Raw genomic sequence first — 20,268 nt, forward strand, 5'->3', positions numbered from 1 at the left:
ACTCGTAGGCTACATTTGCCAAGATTTTTCTAGGTTCCATATTTTTAAGGCATGTTTTTGAGACAATGCACAAAACTGCAACAGTGTCATATGTGGCTCTTTTACTTCATATTCGAAGCTTATTAATAGATACGTACACATCTTTCAACATAGATTTGTCTCTAAGCAAAATGATAAGAGACAGATTAGACAGACACATACTCACACTTCAACCTCATCATTGTAAGTGCTTATTGTTACAAGCCAAAAGCATGACCGCTGAAAATATCACTACATAGGATAAAGCTCCAAATCCTACAGTTGGCTTATAAAAGGATCCCCTAACACTAGTTCTATAAAGGGTGCATACTATATTTATACATACACGTGCATGCAGCACTAGAAAAATATTAATATAATACATACATATAGACATATATATGTGCAAATAATTACATCCAGATAGTTGCACATGCCTTTATAGGCATTTTTATATTTGGCTAGATGTGGTTCTTTTTCAATCTTTTTAAATCTATTACATATTCCTGTGATTACCCAAGAGTAACTTAAAAGTAACATAATTCTAAAATCCTTCATAGCTAAGACTGCATTAAATTGCCACCTCCTCCTACAGAATTGTACGGTCCTTGGAAAAATTTTCATGCCACAGAGTACGATTTACAAACAAAAAACAAACCAACAACAACAAAAACCTCTTTGCTCATTTTTTTTTTTAACGTAGTTAATTACTACTAGACTCTATTTTCCAACTGATGAAAGAATTATATTATTCCCACCAGGCCCGACCCCATTCTGATTTTTAGGCCCTGTACCAGGTATTACTAGTTGCTGAAAGACTGCATTGAAGCATGAAGGGACAACAAGGTTATATTATCTTAACATGTTCCACTCAATAGTTTTTGATTGTGTTATGAAGTGCCCTCACATTGGTTACCAAAAATGTCTTGCTATTTTAGGAATCACACCATCAAGGAACCACATGTCTACAGAGCTAATATTTGTGAATTATAACCTGAGAAGCATTGTAGGGATCTGCCGGCACAGTTGTATGAAATCATCCCCTCTGGTTGGGGGGGGGGGGTGCGTTTGTTAGAGTCCGTCCGTAGCACACCTTGCTTGGGAGGGGATGTGTCATTTGAGTGCACCAAAGAAATGATCATGTCAGGGGCACCTGGGTGGCTCAGTCAGCTGAGCATCTGCCTTCGGCTCAGGTCATGATCCCGGGGTCCTGGGACTGAGCCCCGCATCAGGCTCCCTGCTCAGCGGGGAGTCTGCTTCTCCCTCTCCCTCTGTGTGCTCTCTATTTCTCTCTCTCTCTCAAATAAATAAATAAAATCTTTAAAAAAAAAAAAGAAATGATCATGTCAGCAAGAATCCCCCACACTAGCCATGGCACTTAAGCCTGGACATCACAGCAGAGAACACTCTCCCCAGCCTTTTTCTGCAGGTCTGACTCAGTTCCCCTTTACGCTCCATGATGGCAAGAGAAAAAAGGGGGAAGAAGTAAGAGACATGACAGGCAGGGAAGAGAGACAAGAAAAAGGAAGGAAAACGAAGCAATCACCTGGCATGGTTCACATTTTTGGGCACTTTTGTTAAAAATATTTTAAAACACCGTTTTTCTTGAGTGAGAATTTTCTGAGGTGGGACGAAAGGGGGCCTGTATGGAGCTCATCAAATTCATGGTAATTTTTACTCGGGTGGAGAGTTACTTGAGCCTCACTGAGTCCTTTTTTAATAATTTACCTTGGTTTTGTGACTATGCTTTTCGTATATACTCAGTATTTATAAAAACAATTTTGTAAGTCCCATGATGACCCGGGTGGTAAGCAGTAAAGAAAAATTAAGTTAAGAGCACAGGGTCTGAAGTTAAAATGATATGAGTTGAATCCCAGTCCTACCACTTATTACTTCTATGACCTTGGGCAAGCTACTAACCCAGTTACCTTATCTGTAAACTGAAGATAATAGCCACCCATCTAGGTTTACTGTGAGGATTAAGTGATTAGCACAGGGACTAACATATCCTAAATCCCCAATATGCCAGCAAGCCATTATTATCCTTGAAAGAATCGGTTCTCTGCACGATGACCTTCCTTACGTGTGGGTGCACTGTTTCGTGTGTTTTCAATCATAAATCTGGTAAATAAATATCTGTTCACTGAATGATTTATTGAATAAGTCATTTATTTATTTATTTATCAATAATTCATTGATAGCAACCATCAAATGCAGGTGTTTTTTTTTTTTTAACTCAGATTCCATACACCTGTCTAGAAGATGCCCAGATGAATGAGAGAAACAAATTTAGTCGTCCCACAAGAGAAGTGTTAGCAACTTGAGTGTCTAGGTACCGTTTTGAAGGAGTCTAACTAACAATGTTAGACGAATCATAGAAGAGAAGACCAATCCAGCATGAACTTTAAAGTTTAAAACATCAACCATTCACCTTTATGTGTATTTGGAGTCCACAAAATAAGTTAAACCCTAATATCTTACAGTGACAAAGAATAACAATTAGCAAGATCCATTTATAAGCTCTTTAAAAGCTGTCCCTTCCAAGTAATACTGAAAAGGAAATCAAAGATTAATTTGTTTGAAGCCACAGGCCACAACTTAACCAACTTTACTCTTCCCTCCTAAAATAGTACCTTGCACACAGTAGGTTTACAAGAAATGAACAAAATTAAGTTGACTCTAAAATGAGGAAGCCGGGCAAAAAGATGCATCCGGTCCCTCCAACATCATGAATGAGAAACTATCTAAGTGATCAAACAATCACCAACTCTGGTTGATCTTTATGGCTAAACTTAAGAATTCACTGCTACTTTACTAATGAAGTTTACTGAAGACATTCCTCCTTAATTTCAATTAATGTGAGCATGGTCAAAACACAGCTGTCAATTCTAATATCAAAGTGTTAAGAATATGCCATGGCTCTAAGTTTCTAGAAGCATAAAGAAATGGGTGACGCGGAGAAATACGTATGTTTCAGAGCCAAAAGGATGAAATGAAAACATTTCCTTTTTTTTTTTACTTTTAATAATTTCTAATCTCCCATTGGTGTATTTATTACGTATTAGTTGTTATTTAACACAATAGCTCTCCTGGGAAGGGAAAAAAAAAAAAAACAACTTAAAAATAAGAGTTTTCCAGGAATAGAAAGAGATAGTCGCAACAGAAAAATACCAGCGGGAAATAGTCTTTATATTATACAGCAATTAAAACTTTCTAAACAACAACAACAACAAAATCTATTTTTAAAGGCATATCATAGCTGGAGAACTGGCCAAAACTCAACGTGTTTAATGAGATACAGATCAGTGGTAAGAACAAAGGAAAATCCAAGTTGAAGGATTAAATTCCTCTCAAAATCAGTCACTCAAATATCTGTACCTATGTCATAAAGTGTTTGAGTTTGATGTATACTCCAGGCATTAATCCCCATCCGGAGAGCAGAAACGCTTCATCTGCCACATTCCAAACTGAAATAGACTCCTGTACATATCTAAGAACAGCTCCTAAAAGTCATTAGCGAAGATTCTTTGTGAGTAGAGAAATCAAAAGACAAGAATCAAAAGGCATAAGGATGTCAAAGTCAAGATGCAATGCTCTCTAATTTTCTGAGTCACAGGCTAAGAGAAAAATTTTAAAAAGGAAAGCGAGACCATTCCCTCTTTGCAGAAACCAGCAAAAAAAAAAAAAAAATATATATATATATATATATATATATATCTATAGGCACAAAACCCCTGGACCTGCTTTCCTGCTTCTTGCCAGTGACATACATCCGTATGTATGGATCTAAGTATATGAGCTAACAATCAGACAGGACTTCAGAGCAGTGAATTACACACAGTCACACAGATACTCTCTCACACACAAGAGAGCAAAGCTGATGCTATTTAAACATCATGAAATATTTTCCTAACTGTGCACAGATGGAAGTACAGACTTTTCTGCCAACTGCCTGGTTCAGAAACTTTGCTCTATTTTTAATTATTTGGTTCAGAGGACCCGTTTATGATTAACTTCTGTGTTGGATGGCAAAACCAGTCAAGTTCCTGACCCACAGCAAAGAACACTGAGAGAAGTTTAATTATTTTTAAACAGCTAGTGTAATATTGTAAACTGTGCGTAGGGACAACTAATTTGTCAAAGACCTGTTCGTGGGTGCTGCAGCTTGAAGAAGAAAAATCCAGGAGGCACTGAGGAAGTGACACCGAAATGAAGTTCCCGATGACAAAGAAATTTTCGTCTTAGAGAAATAACAACCGAGAGGAAGAAATTAATAGTGTTGCAAGGACTAATCTTATTAGCACTGGAAGTTTCAGTTCTGACTACGAGGACAGTGAATGGAATGCCAAAGCTTTAAACACAGGAAATGAACTCAGATGCAAGGAGGAGGTGGTCAGGAAACTTCAACCAGAGAATTTAGAATCACACACAAGAAGTGCTGAGCAAGATCAAATCTCAGAAGAGAAGGAGAAAGAGAAGCAGTGGTCTAGCAGGAAGACAGAAAAGGGAGCCGAGGTAAGAATGAGCAGGTTGGAATGGTTTGATATTTTTCAGAACTGTGCATTAAAAATAAATAAATAAATAAAGCTGTTTCCAAATAGAAAATGAACCCAAAGAGCAAATTAGTACAAACACAGAAACGAAACAAAATATAAGGCCCCAGTTAAGAACCTTGAAGGGAGAACAGGGTTCAGACCTAACAAACTTGTATTCCTAAAGAAACCTTCTTTTGATCAATATCACTACAATTGTAAGACGGTCTGTATCTACATCTTTGATGTTCTTGGGAAGACACCAGATTCCACGGAACCACAAGCCACAGAGAGCCAAAATACTTCAGGAGTTAACAGTTATTGCTAAAAATTACATTTATAATGAGTCCAGGATCAATGCGAGAATGGTCTGGGAATTGAAAAAAAAACAAACAACGAGCACCTAATTTCTGTTTGAGAAGGTGCAGAACTGCGGAATTAAAAAAAGAACTTCCTTAGCAGGGGTGGGGGTCCTAATTCAGCTTCTTAAACCACTAACACTGGCCACTAGCTTTCAGCTGGGTTGGATGACACAGGAAGACCCTCAGAAGGACACATCCGTAGCTGTGAACAATTAGGAAATTTCAATAATTGGAAACAATTCAGGGAGCCATCACGAGGAGAAGAAAAAAGGTGATCTGTTCTAGAAAATCCAAAATAAAATTAACTCCTATTAATATATAGTCATATTCTTCCTCTACTATGCAAAGTACATGTATGGGTATATGTGTTGGCAAGAGACTAGAATTAAAAAAAAAAAAATTTTTTTTTTAAAAAGCACATCTATGACCGAATTCTTTATAGTTGCAAATGGTTTCATAATATCCACCTGGTATTATTACAGGCCACGGTTTAGAAACGTTTTATCTCACTTAGAAATATTTCTATTTGCTATAACAAGAGCCACTGTGCTGAGATGAGATTTGACCTGTGTCTTTGTCCATAAAACAATCCTATAAAATATGTAAACATGAATTCCATTTTCTTTAAGTCGAGAAAAGCAAAAATACGGTTGTCAGAACAAGCACAGCTTTCTGTGGGATATTCTAGTTAAATGAAAGCTATTCAACTTGAATCAATTGCTGTATCCATTCTCCAATACACAGCAGATTTATATTTCAGAAGGTTTTTGACAGAGAACAAAATGTTACTGAACTATCTCTTCCATTCCTTTTGTCCCACAGAACATTCCATGGGCTGAACTCCCAACAAGGGGCATACACTTGTCAGCTTCTGTGTGCACTCCTTCTATTCTAGTTTTTCTTTGTTGCAGATTTTCAGTTTTGACCCTTTCCTGGCAAAACATTAATATACACCTTTGGGGTTTAAATTGTGTTACAATTCAAAAAAAATTTTTTTTAAACTTACATTTTTATTCTGTACCATCTTGAAGGGCCTCTGACTCGTTAAAATAGGCCCTGCTATTTAAATCCATGCTAGAACCTTTCTTTCTATCTGCTTCTGTAAACACTAGAAATCCAGGGAGAAAATTCTTCCCCTCCAACAATCCACACATTTCTACACAAAACCAACCACTCGCGTATTTAAACGCGAGAGAGACAGACTAGACCTGGCACGAACACGTCCATGCAAGATCAGTTTACCCTCCACCGCCTTGACTCCAGGTCATCCCAGGACTAGGCCTGTGGGGAAAGGCCAAGATGGAAAGAATGGACAGGTGCCTGTTTTCGAGCATATCTGGGTAAAGACACACCAGGAGCTCAAGAGGGAGTTGCTGTTCTAGAACTGACAAAAGGTGTACAGCTGCAAACTGATCAGGGAGAACATTCAACATCACCCTCGCCATTTAATGACTAAGCCTGAGCCAGCTCAAAAAAAAAAAAAAAAAATCCGTCGGCAACAGATTTCAGACAGTGGAAGACCTAAACACTGGTTCTCAGGGATGATGTCCGAGAGGAGGTCTCTGAAGCTGGGTGTCATCCTTTAGGGTGGCCCAGAATAAAATGGTGACGCATTATGCCTCCTGGCGAGCTCATATCTACTTTGAACGGCAAAGACACCAAGTCCCGTGGACTTCCGACGAAGATCTTGGGGCAAGAAGAGATGTCCACCAGCACTCTCTGTGACCTGTTAGAGAGAAACATTCTTAGCTACTCCATCACCAAGCAAAACTCCCCCGCCAGGCTATAGCGTCTTGACTCCTAGGAAAAAGCTGTGAAGAGACTGGGGAGGGGAGGGAGGCCTAAAAGAGAGACGCCCTTGGTCGTGTTTGCAGAATGACTAATAAGGATTCCACATATAAAATCTAGCTGCAGTCAAGTCTCCAAGTGAATCAGATTCCAGGTATTTCTGAAGCCAACAGCCTGGTCATCAGCCACCAAATTACCTCTGCAAAGATAAGAAAAGGCTCCCATCACAGTGATTCTATATGCTCCTGGCTTCAAGAGATGGATGACGATTTTTACTAAATGGTTAACCTCTAGATGTCGCATGACAGTAGATAACGCGTCTTGAAAAGTCACTCAGTGTCCCGCGCTGGCTCTGTCCAGCTCAGGAGGTATACATCGGCTTCGTAGGCGGCCGTGTGAGCTTCCTCTACCCTCTCCGTGGCGTCCAGCAGAAAGACAGTAGGTACCCACAGCATGGAAACGATCTGGCCGTAATGCCTGCCCATCCATTCTCAGATGGCATCAGATTTCCAGATTCCATATAGGAGATGAGTCTGATTTCCTGATGTTTCTAGCCCTGCTGACACTGATGCATTAAAGGAAACACAGCTCTAGGAGCTCCACGTTAAAGGTGTAGTGGCTGCAAAAGGAAAAACACTACCCGTCCAAGCGTAGGCTTAGGCACCACACACACATCTCACTAAATTGATGATGAAATGATTTCAGGTAACTAGGGGTTGCATATGTATTCAAGGGGCTGTCTTCTCGCTCCTTCCCAGCAACATCTCAAAATTGCTCTACTGGGCCACGTCGGTGAAGCAGAGTTATGTCTTTTCAGTCTACAAGTTCAGAGACCCAACTGCATAATTCCTGAGGTGATGGCGAAGAGAGCTGAGCTCCAAGTCAGAAAGCCAGGGTCAGGGCACTGACCACGTGGGCTCTGGCCCCTGGAACCCAGCCCATCGGTCAACCTCTTACGTTCTGCTTCCTCCCTAGGAAAGGGAGGAGGATCCTCTCCACACAAAGAGTCACTGTGACTCTCCAGGGAAACAATTTATCCGAAGCACCCCGAATTCTGCGATACGCTGTTTGCACCTGTGGTGGACCCGTGACACACTAATCACTGCACATGGTCTAAATGACCATGCTTTTTAAGGCTGTCCTTACTAAATCAGAGGCTCAGGCTGCAAACGATCCCCAAAAGCAAGGGGCAGTTTTGACTAGTCCTACAAGAGAAACAAGAAAACAGAGGACTTTTCATCCCAGGGAAGTCTTTTTGAAGACCCTGCACATTTAAAATGGAAAAGTTAAAAAAATTTTTTTTTTTTTAAGGAAATCGTTTCCTGAGATTTCAGGGCAAAGAGTAAAAAGTGCACCACTTAGAGACAGAAACCCTGAGATTAGTCAGGTCACCGAATGTTCTCTGCACAGCAGAATAGCAAACAGCTAGTGTTTGTCCATTTCCATAGATTAATAACCGTCTCTCGGGGACCTGAAGATGAAATGAACTGTACTGTTCTGTTTGGAGAAGCCTCCTCTACTACTGGAAGATCCACGTTCCAAAGTCGCACTCGAAAAGACTCCTTCATTTTAACATTGCTTCTTCCTCCCGTTGGCCTATTCTGATCTCTAGGCTGACGAAAATGGATCTAAAGCTTGCTGGGAGGGGAAAAAAAAGAAATGACTCCCTCCCTTTTTATTGATTTACACAGATTTTTAAAATAGTGCTGTTTATTTGGAGAACACCGAAATGGGGTGGGGGGGAATACAACCTGTTTCTTCTGAAGAGTAGAGAGAGGTACAAAGGGTGACAGAGGCTTCGTTAGAACAGGAAAGCTAAAATAAAACTGCAAAATTTGGGCTTAGATGCTATCGCCACATTTCCTTCAACCTCAAACGAAAGCCAGGTTTTATGGAAGAAGATTTCTGAATAAATAACTAGATCATCTTTTGTCCTGTCAATAAAACAGTAAACTGGGGGAGCCTGGGTGGCTCAGTAGGTTAAGCATCTGCCTTCGGCTCAGGTCATGATCTCGGGGTCCTGGGATCGAGTCCTGCATCGGGCTCCCTGCTCAGCAAGAAGCCTGCTTCTCCCTCTCCCTGCCGCATCTCTCCCCTGCTCGTGTTCCCTCTCTCTTTGACAAATAAATAAATAAAATTAAAAAAAAGAAAGAAAGAAAGGCTGTCTCTCCCCTCCGCCCCCCCGCAAAAAAGCTGCAGCTCGAGGTCACACTTCACAATGGTCTGGGTTGCCGCGACCAAAGAAGACCCAGAGGTGACGTGAAAATGGAGCTGTGGAAAGAGAAAAGCACCCACTTGGAACTTGCCAGAAGAGAGCAAGGGGAAAAGGCCTTCGGGGCACTCCCCTGTGGGGGCACTGCCTTCCATGGGGGGAGGGCAGACTTCAGCTTCTATACCTTTCCCACACCACTCAGAATCTCTACCAGAAGCATATCATCCCTCACACCAATCACCACAAATGAACACCTTAGACCCGGAAAAGGTAACCTCACCAGCCACCAACAGGCAACTTCTGGATGAACTCGTATGCAATAGAGAGGAGGCGGATGGCCACCTGGCCAGCCAACCGGAGGGGGCGCAGAGATATCATGGGTGGCTGCCCTCCTACCCCATCACGGGTGGGTTACACAGAGGAGGGTGCAGGGTTCCCCAGTCCCTGTGGGGCTTTACCTCAATTTGACCAACCTTCCTTAGGACTGAGAACTACTCTCTTCCAGATAAAATAATTTCCTCAGGATAATTATCTCCCCAGGAACTTCCCCCTGAGTTGGAGACTGGGGTCACAAGAGTGCATAAGGCCAGACAACAGGTGCTATTGAGGTGAATCTCAAATTCATTCATTCATTCAACATGATAGCTGTGTTCCTAAGAATCCTTACATAATCGAAACTCAACAGGAATTTTTTCAATACCAAGAAAGACCGTTTTAGACATTAAAAAACAAAGCAATTTTTTCCTGCATTGAATTTCTATAATAATAGTGTTCTGTGTGGTGATAGGTATAGTACTATGAAATTTAAATATCACTGAGCGAATCCAGCAACCTATTCCTCATAGTCTTTGTTCTGGAAAAGTCATCACTGGGCCTCTCTTTACTCTTTCTCCTCAGCACAGCCTTCTTACACATTTTTATCACCTTTATCATCCCTTGTTGTGATGCACAAAGCTACTCAAACTTCTTCCACCCCTGTGGTCTACTAGGCCCCACGCTGGTTCCAGACCACAATGACATAAGTCATGGTCTATCTTAACAGATGGAATCACATCCAATTCGTATCTGAAAAACTCACATTATAGGGGAAATGCTTGTATCATCTCTATTGCAGGCCTGTTAGATGCCAAATGCCAAGAATGGGGGGAAAGGGGTCCTTGCTGTCACTCAGTTGGGAAAAAGGATTACAAAGTGTTATGGAAGGGGGAGAACAGGGTGCTGGGAGCCCGGACCAGCAGCATAAAACCCTGGGGAAAAGACTCAGTTGAGATTTTAAGAATGAGGTGAAGTTAGCCAGAAAGATTGCAGTGAGCAGGTAGATGTCAAGGAAGGGAGGAGGGAAGAGAGCAGCAAGACTAAAAGCTGGGACACAAGAGAGAGCAAGGTGCGTCTAAGGAAGAAATGCAATGTGATTGAAGTGAAGCCAATAAGGGGCAGCAGATGAGGGATAGGGCCGGAGAGATAAGCAAGGTCCCCCAAGCCTGCTGAGCCAGGTTAGACTGTGGACTTCATCCTGAGCACCATGAAAAACCAGGGAAGGAGTGAAGGAAAACAGATGCAAACAGATCTCTAGTCATAAGAAACATACACTTGGGCTTCAGAGAGGAAAATGGGTTGGACCAGCGCAAGAGGACATCCAGGGAGGCCATTTAGGGAATATATATCACATCCCAAACCACCCCACCCCCCTGACCCACTAGCCCAAGTTCAGACCTTGAGGCCAGACTTCCCCCAAAGCTCAATACCTAGAAAACTGCTCACAAGCACCTGCCCAAAGAGCTCTCTCCAAGGAAGAGGGGAAACAGGAAAAAAGCAGGGTAGCAGTGAGCCTCTCCAGTCTAATGTGGATGAAAATCAGACCTGAACGCCCCCCAACCTAGGAACTTTGATAACAGTTCAATTTCGCCAGGCCTGAAACTCCTGACTGATTGTTCAGGCCCAAGGGAGGGAGGCTGCCAGACAGCCAGCACAATTCCATGGCGGGGCCCCCGATAAGAACACAGGTCAGCAGGAGAGGGTGGAGAACCCCAAAGGTGGGGAGAGGAGACTCTAGGAAACTGGCCCAGACTGGGTGAAGGGCAAAGAGTGGGGAGCAGGTGGGAGGAGAAGAGGGAAGGGGCCCCTTGGCAGTGAACAAGCACAGGGTTTCAAGAGGGAACAGTTCCCAAGGAAAGCTGTGGGCAGAGGAGCATGAGAACTATGCCCAGCAAAGCCGCTGGCTGGTGCAGAATGTGAGCTCCCTTCCAGGTTGGCCCTGGCTACAATCACAGGAGAGACGAGAGACGTCCTATAAAAACCTGAACTTCCACACACCAAAAAGTAATACAACCGAAGGAAAAGAAAATCAGACCTGGGAAAGTGGCTGCAGCGAATGGGATTTTTAAAAGACTGAGATCTAGACCACAGGAAGAGCTCATCTACACCGATTAGAAAGTATCAAAACTTCCACTTGCTAATTGTGTAAAAGAAAATTAGCAAATAAACATTATATGGAAACGTGCTATCTCTGAGAGGGATCAGAGGAATACAAAGTTTAAAACCAAGAAGTCCAGGGGCGCCTGGGTGGCTCAGTCAGTGAAGCATCTGCCTTCGGCTCAGTTCATGGTCCTGGGGTCCTGGGATCGAGCCCCGCATCGGGCTCCCTGCTCGGGGAGCCTGCTTCTCCCTCTCCCCCTCCCCCTGCTTGTGCTCTCTCTGTCTCTCTCTCTCTCTCAAATGAATAAATAAAATCTTTAAAAAAAAAATAAAAAAGTAAAACCAAGAAGTCTGTTATAGTATCCAAAAAAGAATAGGTCCCACAGTTAATCAGGTTGGAGCAAGGCACATTCATGTATCATTAGCAGCAACGGAAATAAGTACAGGCCTTTTAGAAAGCAATTCAGAGTCACTCTCCCCACCATGGTAGTTTACGTAAGCCTTCTGTTGTGACTTAACCTAAGTAAATACTTAAGTATACAAAGATATTCACTGCTGCTTTATAACAGTAAGTAAGTAGGGGGGCCTGGAAGCCTCAGTTGGTTAAGCATCCAAATCTTGATTTTGGCTCAGGTCATGATCTCAGGGTCGTGGGATCGAGCCCTGAGTCAGGCTCTGTGCTCAGTGGAGAGTCCGCTTGAGATTCTCTTTCTTCCTCTCCCTCTGCCCCTCCCCACTGTGTGCTCTCTCTCTCTCTCTCTAATAAATAAATCTTTAAAAAAATAACAGTAAAAAAATTGTTTTAATAATAAAAATTTTAAAAATAACAGTAAGTAACTAGAAACAATGCAAATGTCCACATATAACACAAAACTTAAGGTAGAACATCTTGATAGAACAGTGCATAATCCTTGCAAATGATGATTGTAAAATCTAGGTTACGAAAGGGAATTTTTAAGCTAAATGGAAAAAAAGCAAAACTGGAAAAAGTTATGTGTTAAATTATCAAGAACTAGAAGACAACACATAGAGGTAAATTTGATTTACGGACTGGGATGGTGGGATAAAAGGGAACTTTTGCTTTTATTGGTTTTCTTTTGTTGTTGTGATGTAGAGGCAACAGATGTTTAAAATGTAGTATTTTTATCAATCACATAGTAGTGAACACCCTCTTCTGTGGAGCACATCAGCCGGTGGAGAACATCAGCCCTGAATCAGTGGAGGGTGCTCAGTCCTTCCCAAGTTGCAAAGGCCCATCCGGGATTCAAACCCTGGCCACAAGGGGCCCTGAGGGACTCCTCCTACCCCAAGTACCTCCAAACACACAGCTCTATCCTTTGCCTTCATTTTTTCCCCTAGGTCTTCGATTCTATGCCTTCCCCTTCTTTTTTTTTTTTTTTTTTTTTTTTTTGATTATGTATTGAGATCACACCATATGCAATATGCGTGGTAAATGCTCATTTGATCCTTCCAATGATCCTGTACGACAGATGTTGTCATCATGCCCATTTTACAGATGAGGACATTGAGGATCGCAGACTCAAGAAATGTGGCCTGGGTCACACACCTAAGGAGCCAGAACCAGAATTCAAATCTCAACCTCCCTGCCTTCAAAGCGTTCACTGGTACCCACCCTAAGAACCGCTTCTTCCCTTCCCCTCTGCCTGCAAAACAAACAATGCAACCCCCTGATTTGTCACCTCTCCTGTTTGTACTAGCTGCCTAAAGAAACCAGTGAAAAGGTAATGAATCAAGAGACAGCATACGAACTGCTTATAAATTAACCAATAAGATAAGGTAATGCGGCACACACGGATTGGAAAAATTGAGTCAGAACAGAAAAGGAATCACCTCGAGATTCCTCCCTGCATGTGCAGGTAAAACCAAATGACATCAAAAGAGTTTCTCCTTGCAAATTAAAAGCAGAATATGACTCTTGATACGGCTGCAAGGAGAGCAGAGCTCCTGCACTCTCCTTGCAAAAATCAATTCCACAATTAGCTGAGAGATTCCTTCCAGTCACAACGTGGCCACTCCAGAAACCGGTGGTGTTTGGGGCATGGTAGCAAGAACAGTAAAAAGGGACAGAAGAAGTCTTAAGGTATGAAACTAATATAGATAGGGTGATAAATGATGGTAGGCGCCGCTTCTGACATACTCTATAAATAATGACACAATAATAGCTAAAAATGTAAATTCTAATTAAATACAAAACCTAACAAAGTCAAACAATAGCAAATGATGTTTGACAGAGCAAAGGTCTTAGGGGAGCCAAGAGGAAGAATTACAATAAGATCTATTCGTCATGGAACTACACGGTGGTAGAGAAGGGGCCCAGGCCATCGGGTCCTCTGCCACCTGGTTCACTGTAGATGGGGAAACTGAGGCCCAGCAAGGGAGAATGAGCATCCCCAGTCACCCTGCAGCAGGTCAGGAGACAGAAAGTCGATCCCCAAACTAACTGTCCCTCTGCCCTCCCGTGCAGCACCCTCCCTCTGCCTTGTCCTGGAAAGCTACTCCATCTGAAATCATATTTTTTAAAAGGGCATTAAGCATTCTATAAATATTAAATTCCTTTTTAATAATTTTCAAATGCACAGGGGCACATTTTAAAAAGAGGCCTGGTTTTGATTTCTTGGGGAAAATTGCACACCGCTCAGTGTTTAACCTCGGATTGAGTGAAATATTAACAGGCCATATAATGGTTTCAGTGTTCCTTCAGTAAAGCTAAACAGGATTCGAAAAACATATCCCCCCAGGCCTACAGTGGAGTTTCTGGAGCACACATTAAACTCCACGCTCTGCTCTACAAGCCCATCACTGTTAAGTAACTCATCAGAAAATAAAGAGGGAATTACCAAAGGGGAATTGCCAAGCAATTAGTCCTCTGAAGCAGATGACATACAACTGCTGTAGGGAGGAGATTCCTGGTTAGTCATATGTCAGATTCAGAGCCTCCTAATCTGTAAATAAAAATGCATCACATATGATTACAGCTGGGATGTAGGCTGGGGCTGCCAGGCTAGTGCACAGATAGTAAATCCCAAGTCCTCTTGTGTTCTGTGCATCTATAAAGCGAGAGACGGTGCCTCTCAAGGCATTTTTTTTTTTTTTTAAATCCTCTGATTTTCATTCAATGTAAGAAAGACAGACTGGTCTCCCCAAAGCAGCCTAAGAGAAAAGTGATCTTTATCCTTTCTCTGTCTGTCTGACGTGAGTCGGTTAAAGATTCATCCACTGGTCCAGAGGAGGAGGGAACAATGAGAGACCGGGAGCGGCGGGGACGGGAGGGGACAGCAGACCCGGGCTTCCCAATGGCCACCCCAACCCGAGCGTGCTCTCCTTTCCCAGCATGTTTTGTTCTTGGAGCTGGCATCCGCTGCCAGCCCACCACCTAGCAAACTGGAGAGATGAAGAGTCCGTATCTGCCGAATCTGGCAGCTGAGCAATGACCCAGGGAAACTCTCGGGGGAGTCAGAAGTTCCCTATCTCACTGGGACTCTTTATGCTGAACTGCCTCTGGAGCCCAGCTGAAGCCAATCCTCGGAAACACAGATAAGCATATTGCCACTGTCATCACTTTCTTCAATTAATAATTATTGAAGGTGCGCAGGAATCTCAGGGAGGCATGAGGAAGAGGGAGGGGAGGGAAGGTAACACCTCAAGGACAGCCTGTCTGCAACTCTGAGCAGACAGGCGAGCACCCAAAGGGGGGAAGGCTCAGCATCCACGAACCCCTCCCTGATCTGGACCTCCCAGAGGATGCTGCATCTCTGTTGTGACTCTTTAAATAGGACTCCTGGGCACGCCCTGCCCTCTCGACTCAACTGTCAGCTTCTTACAGACAGGGTCTCAGGGCTTGAGAGACAATGCATGGCTCCAGTGAAGAGTACAGGATGGGAGCCAAGCATGACTGCCCCACCGAACAGCTGATCAACCTGGGGCAGGTTACTTTTCCTCTCTGTGCCTCGGTTTCCCTCATCTGCTGGATGGATAATGACAGTGCCTACCTCCAAGGACTGCAGTAAGGATTAAATGAGTTAATACGCAGTGAGTGTGAACGACTGACACGTCTCCACAAATCCTTTAGAGCCTGGCTGGCATAATGCTTCTCATGTAGGAGATGCTCGGTAAACGCATGCGGACAGAATGATCTGCCCCCGACGGTGTTTTCTCCATCCCCCTGGCTCCTGTCCTCACCTTCTTGTCTTTTATGGAAGGTAGGGAAGTCACCGCCTCATTCTGAGCTAGTTTGGGGAATAAAAGCAACCCATCTGAATAACCCGGGTCCAAAAATAAAAAATTTTAAATAATCTGCAAATTTTCTCTAATGATATTAAAACAGACTGCCCACCCACAGACACGTAACCAGAGAATTTCCAGACTTCCCCTTCACTTTGAGCCATGGAGTCTTAGAATCTTTTCATCCTAGAGTCAAGGCTCAGTATTTCTGTATTTCTTTATTTTCTAGAAAGTATAAATGGAAAGCCAAACTGCTCAGAAAGCTGGGCCTCGTGTGTGTGTGTGTGTGTGTGTGTGTGTGTGTGTCTGTTATATGTATGTCACATTTAAAAGAATCCACATAAAGCCTCCAGGAAAGCTTTTAAAGTTACCAAACACACCCATATTCTTGTGCTTTATCAAAGTACAGTAAATGAATTGCCACAAATGAACAACAGCTCCAGAGTCAAGTAGATGGCACAATGTGATTTACGCCTATCGCATGAGATGAATAAATCGACGGTGGAAAAGATCAAAAGAAAGGCTGGAATTGTTGTTAATATGTACAGGGCTCCACCGAAAACCTTAATAAAACTGTTTAGAGGAAAACAGAGGGATCATTTGTTGACATGAAAAGAGATACTGCATGCGCTGCATTTCAAAAGCGGCATTCATTTTCATACACACACATATTAGATTTAGCTAAAATTAGCTCAGGTTTCTTTCTTTCTTTCCCTTTTTTTAAAGGTCTTAAAGAAATAAAGGTTTCAACATGATTTCATTGAGCTGCAGTTCGGCACTGAGCTTCCAGGGAGAAGACCCGCTCACCCACCCAGCCACCCCTGCAGCCTGGCACCAGCCTTCCCTGCCCCTCGGTCTCCCCAGACCGAGCACACAAAGGCTGCACTGCGCCAGCTCCTCTCCGCGGCCTCTCACCTTCCCTCCACGTACTCCACGCCCGCTGATGCCAGCCCTTGCAATACAGTCATTCCCCCCTCCCGCCTGGCAAACTTTGGGCAAACCCAAAGCCCAATTTCAAAGACCGCTTTCATGCCAATGACTCTTCCAAATTTATCTCCAGACCTGACCTCTCAGCAATTGTGTTCCCACCCGGTCTACAACTAAGATGCCCACCGGCACCTGTGTTCCAGCCAAAATGGCCTGGTGGGTTACATCCCAGGCACTCGCTGGTTGCGTCCCAGCCACTTACACGGTGTTCCCCGGCTCCATCCATCTCTTCCCACAGAAATGCTAACCAGCCTTCAGAGCTGAACTCAGATGATCCCTCCTCCTCAAAGTCTTTCCTCACCATCCCACTCAGCATCATTCTGAATTCCTTCAATGTCAGAATTTACCCCAGTAAGGACAACTCACCCCATTCTGCTTTGTATTAGTTCTTTCCGGGCATTTCTTCTTTCCCCTACCTGACCACGAAGAATGCAACCTCCTTCTGGGAGCTCTTACTCACTTTCATTCCCACAGTACCATGTACTAGTTTAAAAAAGACACAGTGAATAAATGAATGAATCATTTCTTTACAGAGATGGTGCCTGTGAGCAAGCTAGGTCATAACTTCACTATAGCCCTACCATATTTACGAAGTAAGTGGAACCAGAAATACTTGTAACCTAGATTTTAATTTAAAAAAAAAAACCTTAACGAACATAATAGAGTACAGCACAAACGATACTATTTCCCTGCTCACGTTTAACCATCAACTGTGAGCACTGTAAGGAGGCCATTATTTATGCAAAATGTTTAGATAATGCTTATAAGCTTCCTTTAAATGCAATCACACAAAATGTCAGCTGCTGAGAATTCAAGGTGACTCTGTACTACTTTGTTGGTAATACAATACGTATTCATAAGACACTCAGACTTGCTCAATATACTATAAAAACCTCGGTGCCTTCTCAGTAAGCTGCACCTATTGGCCAAGAGATAGGACTTTTTGTTACTTGTGTTTTCACAATGAAATTCTCTTTTAAACACCACAGGTGAAAAAACAAACGTGCATGTGTATTAACCACATATGTAATAAAACGACTGCCCCAAAAACTTCAACGTGAGGATTTTCTGTGTAGCCTATGAAATGGTAACACTCCTAAGAGATAAAGCAGCAGGGCTAAGGCATCTTACCCCTTTCCAGTCCGCTGACACTTGCAGACCTTAAGAAGCTTACCTTTGCATGTAACTGTGGGGTTATTCTATTTCCTTTTAAACGACACTTCCCTGACCCACTGCCCATAAAATGTCAAGGACCTAGGTCCATATTTCTCAAAGATATAATGTTTGGGATCACTTCCTGACCCACCCCACCCCGGCCCCATCCCCCAAGCAGGACTTTTCTGGCTACCCTTCCTGAGACATTGTACTTCAGTCACTCCGGTTTTTGTTTCTTTTTACTTGGACCACGCATAACTTCATTTGTGCACCCAACTTCTTACAACAAGAGGAAAACACCACGTATGCATCCCATCGCAGCAAGAGAGATGGACTCACACAACATTCAGAAAAATAAATAAAAGGCTCATTTGCTTTGCAGAGCTGCAAATGTCTACAGTGTCGGTCCAAAGATCAAGGTACAGGTGTATTTACCGGCTCCTAGTCATGTATGGTCCAGGAGCAACCATCACTAAACAAGAACATTACACTTATCCTGTCAAGAGGTTAAGTCATATGATCACAAAGATAACTTATGTTCACAGATCACAAACCATACGCTGGTACTATCCTACTCCGTATACACATATTATTTCATTCCATTCTCACAGCAGCCCTAGAACAAAGTTCTAATCTTGGGGCGCCTGGGTGGCTCAGATGGTTAAGCGTCTGCCTTCAGCTCAGGTCATGATCCCAGGGTCCTGGGATCGAGCCCAACGTCCGGCTCCTGGCTCAGCAGGGAGCCTGCTCCTCCCTCTCCCTCTGCCTCTCCCCCTGCTCATTCTCTCATTCTCTCTCTGTATCTCTGTGTTGCGAATGAATAAATAAAATCTTTTAAAAAAGAAAGAAAGAAAGTTCTAATCTTATCTCCACCTTACTCATCAAGAAACTGAGGCACAGAAAGCTAACGGGACACAGTGGCAGCTCCAGATGCTAAATGCAGACAGGCTGGTTCCAGAGCCCCGTGCTCTTGGCTCAGATGCCACGGAAATTACAGGTTCACTTAAAAATTCGATCTTAGGTATAGAGGGGGAGCCCTGTATTTAAAGAAAGCTGGGGAATCATTTTTCAACAGAACATTTTGGTAAAGCAAATATCCACCTCTTAACAAATTAGCTGCAAATCAGGAATTTTATATGTGAGGTGTGGAAACGGCAGACCATGTGTCTCGCCAAGGAAGGAAACAGAACATGACTCGGGAAGAGCTGCCCAGAGACCACCCGGTCCAGCAGTTCCCAAACCTGTGGAGCATCAATATGATTCCAAGAGACCATTAAAGTTTCATTTTGATTCAGGAGGTGAAGCCCCAAATCCTTTTCTCTGTCTCTCTCTCTGTCTCTCTCTCTCTCTCCCCCTCCCTCTCTTTTTAAGCTTTCTAGGAGATTCTGTGGCCCAGCCAGGCTTGGGAACCTCTGAAGGAGTCCATTTCCACAGGTCCCAGCAGGACCGCTCCCAAGGTAAATAGCAAGAGGGGATCTATTTCACAATCCCCTTTGGTTGCATACACCAGGGCTCCCAAGCCTCTTGCCCCAACTTCTGTCTAACTTCCATGTCTCCCAATTTCATGTAGGCAGGATCCTCTTGTCCTCTCTTCAATACAGAACCATGAGTCATCAACACCACATACACCCCTGTGTCTGCATGACTCTCCAGGCCAGAAAAATTTACTGTACGTGAGGCAATCAGGAAGTTGTAAAATCCAAACAGACACAAAGAAATTCAAGATTCGACAAATACTGGCTGCCACTGAACAAACAGGCCTCTGTCTCCCTACACTTGAATCACTCTACAACAAAAACCTAAAACGTGAAAACCGTGACTTACGGTCACAGTTTGGCAGCGAAACAGTCTCATCGCGTTAAGGAAAAGGTGACAACGAAGACGATCAGGCTCGAGCCTAACACACCAACAGCCAATCGTCACCAGGTCAAACGCAGACTTCTTCGTGAACCACTTTCTTCTAAATTAAACCAAAAAGAGACACACTTCAAGCCAAGTTTTTAAAAATGCTCTTGGCAATTTCTCAATTTCCCTCCGAAGGCAGTTTGCCAAGGCAGTCACACTGAACGGTCCACGACACGTGAAAGCGTGGGTACAAGGTGATTTTCCGGGTCAGACGTGATCCTCGGATGGAAACTACACAAGCATAGCCAAACTCTCACCTGATACGTGATGCACTTCCCTGTAGTGGCCGTGGAGGAGGAGACCACCTTCCAAGGATGACACACAAATCCGCGGCTCGAACGGACCACCCTGGCGACTTGCCACACGATGTTCCTGCAGGGGTAGGGGTGGGGTGGGGAGGGGGGGGTGCAGGAGAAGAAATCCAAAATGAAAACCAGGACAAATGGCTTCCAAAAGTAATTCCACCTTAAGTATACTGAAATCTAAACTTTAAGGACATCAAATTGTGCATTTTGTCTTATGAGAATTACAGATACCAGCCAGCTCAGAAGGCAGGTCTGGTTTGAGTCAATAGGGCTCAGAGGGAGGCCACCACACAAAAAGGTCATCCTTTCAATCAAATTAAGAGCTCTGCCTCCCCATTGGAGCCAGG

The 20,268-nt window shown here is 43.4% G+C and overlaps 1 protein-coding gene across 12 annotated transcripts in view; it reads right to left on the reverse strand.

Annotated features, from left to right (window-relative positions):
- The window catches only part of ATXN1 (ataxin 1), a 391,544-nt gene that overhangs the window by 363,300 nt on the left and 7,976 nt on the right, over nucleotides 1-20,268 (reverse strand). For 11 of the 12 annotated variants that reach the window (XR_004301879.1, XR_004301880.1, XM_032425008.1 and 8 more), the window contains one exon: nucleotides 19,874-19,988. The gene's annotated coding sequence lies outside the window, so the exon portion shown is untranslated. Of the gene's footprint in view, nucleotides 1-19,535; nucleotides 19,672-19,873; nucleotides 19,989-20,268 lie in introns of all 12 variants that reach the window. The other variant, XM_032425009.1, reaches the window with a different exon arrangement.

The sequence above is a fragment of the Phoca vitulina genome, unplaced genomic scaffold, assembly GCF_004348235.1.
Source record: "Phoca vitulina isolate PV1807 unplaced genomic scaffold, GSC_HSeal_1.0 scaffold31, whole genome shotgun sequence".
Taxonomy (NCBI): Eukaryota; Metazoa; Chordata; class Mammalia; order Carnivora; family Phocidae; genus Phoca; species Phoca vitulina.